The 4,715-nt window shown below is 38.6% G+C and overlaps 1 pseudogene; it reads left to right on the top strand.

Annotated features, from left to right (window-relative positions):
* Window positions 1-3,777: 3,777 nt before the first annotated feature.
* LOC103274586 lies at window positions 3,778-4,505 on the top strand (annotated as a pseudogene).
* The last annotated feature ends 210 nt before the right edge of the window (window positions 4,506-4,715 follow it).

A 4,715-nucleotide genomic window follows, 5' to 3' on the forward strand; every position in this document is an offset into this window, starting at 1 on the left:
ACCTCAGCATCTTTCTAACCAGAGAAGTAAAAGACCTTTAGAACAAAAACTGCAAAACACTGCTCAAAGAAATCCAAGAAGACACAAACTAATGAAAAATATTCCATGCTCATGGATTAGAAGAATGAAAATTGTTAAGATGTCCATCCTCCCCAAATCAATCTATAGATTTAACACAATACACATTAAGTTACCAACATCATTATTCTCAGACCTGGAAACAGCAATACAGAAGTTCATATGGAAACATAAATGACCACAAATAGCCAAAACAATCCTAAACAAAAGAAAAAAAGTGACAGGTATCACAGTTCCAGACTTTAAGCTTTATAATAAGGCTACAGTAATCAAAACAGCATTGTATTGGTACAAGAACAGGCATATGGACCAATGGACAGAATGAAGATTCTGGAAGCAAAACCTCAATTTCTCAACCAACTCATATTTGACAAAGGCTCCACAAACAACCACTGGCGAACAGAGAACTTATTCAGTAAATTGTGCTGGGAAAACTTGCTGACTACATGCAGAAGATTAAAACACAATCCCTACCTACCATCATACAAAAAAGTCAACTCTAAATGGATCGACCTACATGTAAAACCACAAACTATAAGAACCTTAGAAAATGCAGGAGATACCCTTATGGAAATTGGAATTGGCAACCAAATCCTCATCAAAATTCCAAGTGCCTATGCCATAGGAGATAAGATAGACAGGTGGGACCTCATCAAACTGAAAAGGTTCTTCAGGCCACACACAGTAGCTCAAGCCTGTAATCCCAGCACTTTGGGAGGCTGAGGCTGGAGGATTGCCTGAGCTCAGGGATTCAAGACCCACCTGGGTTACTTGGTGAGACCTCGTCTCTACAATAAATAAATAAAAAATAAGCCAGGCATGGTAGCATGCACCTGTAGTTCCAGCTACTTGGAAGGCTGAGGTGGAAGAATCGCCTCAGCCCAGCAAGTCGAGGCTGCAGGGGCTGTGAATGTGCCACTGCATTCCAGCCTGAGCAACAGAATGAGATGCTGACTCAAAAAAGAAAAGCGTCTGCAAAGCAAAAAAATCATCAAAAGAGTGGGGGGGACAGCCTACGGAATGGGAAAAACTTATTTGCCAACTATATATCAAAGGTCTAATACCAAGGATCTACAAGCAACTCAAGCATGCTGAAAGGGAAAAAAAAAACAAAAACAGCCCCATTAGAAAGTGATCAAAAGACATGAATAGACACTTCTCAAAAGAAGATATATAGGCAACCAACAGACACATGGAAAAGTGTTCAGCCTCACTAATCATCAGAGAAATGCAAATCAAAACCACATTGAGATACCACCTAACCCTAGTAAAAATGACCATTATTAATTAAAAAACAACAGATACTGGTGAGGATGCAGAGAAAAAGGAATGCTTCTACACTGTTGGTGGGTATGCAAACTAGTGCCACCTCTTTGTAAAACTGTGGCAATTTCTAAAAGAACTAGACATTGACCTCTCATATGACCCAGCAATCCGCCTACTGTAAATATACACAGAGCAAATTAAATCATTTCATAAAAGATATCTACACATGAATGTTTATTGCAGCACTATTCACAATAGAAAAACATGGAACCAACCAGGCTGCCATCGAAACGGGAATGAATTAAAAAGATGCGGTACATGTACACAATGGAATATTGCACAGCCATAAAGAAGGGAAAACATGAATTTCACAGCAACTTGGATCGATTTAGAGTTTATCATACTCAGTGATATCTCACAGAAACAAAGAACAGTCTACCACGTTTTCACTCTTATGCAGACCATGAATACTTGCCATAATAATATAAGAAAGGGATTGGGAATAGTAGATACTTTCATGGTGTAGGGGGGTGGGCACACCATCAATAAGGGTACTTGATCTTAAATCAGACAAAGTAGAGACAAAAGGGAGGCCCAAATTTTTACCTGTACAATGACCACTTGTATACTTAATCCTGAATTGTACCCCACATCTTTAAAATTAAAAATAAATAAATAGATAAATAAATAAATAAAAAGAAAATGACACTCAGTATCTGTGTCCCAGGAAGTGCTAGTGTCCAAGCAGAGCATCTCTATTACCAGTTACTTCACCAGGAAAGCCCTGGACTCTTGCTCTCAAGTCCCCACTCACATGTTCACTTACACACAGACATGCATACACATTTATCCATACATTCACACAGGGACTTGCACAGCCCAGCAGGCTCTGCCACCATACTCTCTTTGCTCCTGTAGCCACTTCTGGTTGCTATTACAGTTAGCTCAAGTGTTATATTTGCTTAAAATACTGTGTGATGTTAAACATATTCATGTGAGCAATTTGTCCTTACAGGAAATTGCATATCTCAATTTAAAGTGATCTCTCACAGTTCTCAATTATTTTTCATTGTGTTTAGTGCAATTACATAAACCTTGAATAGCTCCAAAAGACCTATACAAGTTGCTACTAGTGATGCTGGAGGTGCTCCCAAGAAGTTGAGAAAAGTCATGACATTATAAGAAAATGTTGAATTGCTTGATATTTATCAGAGATTATGATCTCCAGTTGTGATTGCCCACAATTTCAGGAAGATGATTCATCTTGTAAAGAGATAATGTAAACCAATGTTGTGGACAGACAGTACAGTACTGTGAAGTTTTTTCTCTTCATTATATTTTCTTAATAATATTTTCTTTTGTCTACCTTACTTTATTGTAAGAATACAAAAAGTGTGTGAACTGACTGCTTATGTTACTAGTAAGGCTTTTAGCTAACAGTAGGCTATTAGTAGTCAATGTTTTAGGATTCAAAAGTTATATACATTTTTTTTTACTATGCATGAGGTTGTTGCCTCTAACGTTCACAATGTTCAAGAGTCAACTGTAATTATTTTGCCATTTAAAAATTATTCATTCAGTAAAAATTACAAAGCATAAATGACATCAGTATAATGGCAGCCTGGGAAGCTTCAGGGCCTTGTTCTCACATGCAAACATTAAACAAAACAACTTGCTAAATTAACTTTTTGCGAGCCCTGAAAAGCAATCAATGACTAATGAATCTACAAATTTAATGAAAGAAATAAATGTACAAATACTGGAAGGTCAATAAATACCAATGAGGATAAACCCAAAGAGAACTGCACTGGGGCACATTATAATCAACCTGTCAAAAGATAAGGACAAAAAAAAATCATGGAATTAGCAAGAGAAAAGAAACTGATGACATGCAGGTGATCCTGAATAAGGTTATCTGTCAGTTTTTCAGCAGAAACATAGATGGCCAGAAGGCAGGGAGATAATACATTCTGAAAAATTAAAACACTCGACTGAGAATTTTATATCTGGCAAAGCTGCTCTGTAAAGATGAGAGAGAAATTAAGACATCTGTTGATTTATAAAGAAAAAAAAACCTGAGGGCATCTGTTAATATTAGACTTACCTACAAGAAATGCTAAAGGGAATTCTTCAATTTGAAATGGAAAAATGTTATCCATTAACTCATAACCATTTGAATATGTAAAAGTCTATGACATTTACATACATAGGCAAATATAAAATCTATTACTAATGCAATTTAGGTTTGCAACTTTGCTTATTATTTTCTAGATTATTTGAAAGACAAAAATAAAAAAATAAGTATACATCAACAAAAGGTCTCCCAGCTGAGCCACAGTATAGGCTTTGAGGGTGGTGGCCACAGTTCATGAACTCTGCCCTACTTCCTGGGGAAGCCTCAGCCACCACACAGCTCTCTACTGAGTCTCAGCCATGTACACCAATGAGAATGCCAGTTTACCTGTCACCCATCTACACAGGTTAAAGACCAAGGGGAAGGGCAGCCTGAAGATGTGATGGTGCAGTATCAAAGTGAACATGGAGCTGCAGAAGGCCAAGAAGGACAAGCAGATGCTGAAGAGGAGGACAGTGAACTTGTTTCTCAACAATGCCACCTCCCTGCTGGAGAACCACAAAACCAGGGTACTGTAAATTGGACTGTTCATGATATTGTCAAAAGCATAAATAAAAACAATTTGGAAAGCCAGCTGCAAGCTACTCTGATTGCCAGGAAACTACTTTCTACAGAAAATCAGCCGCCCCATTGGCAACATAATCCAGACTGGTTTGATTTCAAAATTTGTGTCTTTCTTGGGAAGAACTGACTGGAATCCCATTCAGTTGGAATCTGCTTGAACATTCAGTACATTGCTTCTGGGATATTTGAGAAGACCAAGACTGTGGTGGATGGAGGGGTTGTCCCGGCATTCATCTCTCTGTTGGTGTCTCTCCACACTCACACCAGTGAGCAGGCCATGTGGGCTCTGGGAAACATCACAGGTGATGGTTCAGTTTTCCGAGACTTGGTTAACAAATATGGTGCCATTGACCCACTACTGGCTCTTCTTGCAGTTCCTGACATGTCATCCTTTGCATGTGTCTACTTGCATAATCTTACCTGCACTAAGAGCCATAGGGAATATTGCCACTGCGATGGATGACAGACTCAGGTTGTTATTGATACTGGAGCACTTGCTGTCTTTTCCAGCCTGCTAACCAATCCCAAGACTAACATTCAGAAGGAAGTCACATGGGCCCTGTCAAACATTGTTGCTGGACATCAGGACCAGATACAGCAGGTCACAAATCATGGATTAGTCCCATTACTCATCAGCATTCTCTCAAAAGCAGACTTTAAGACAGGAAGGGAA

Source organism: Carlito syrichta, unplaced genomic scaffold (assembly GCF_000164805.1).
Source record: "Carlito syrichta isolate Samal-C Ts95f unplaced genomic scaffold, Tarsius_syrichta-2.0.1 Scaffold314816, whole genome shotgun sequence".
In the NCBI taxonomy this organism is placed as follows: Eukaryota; Metazoa; Chordata; class Mammalia; order Primates; family Tarsiidae; genus Carlito; species Carlito syrichta.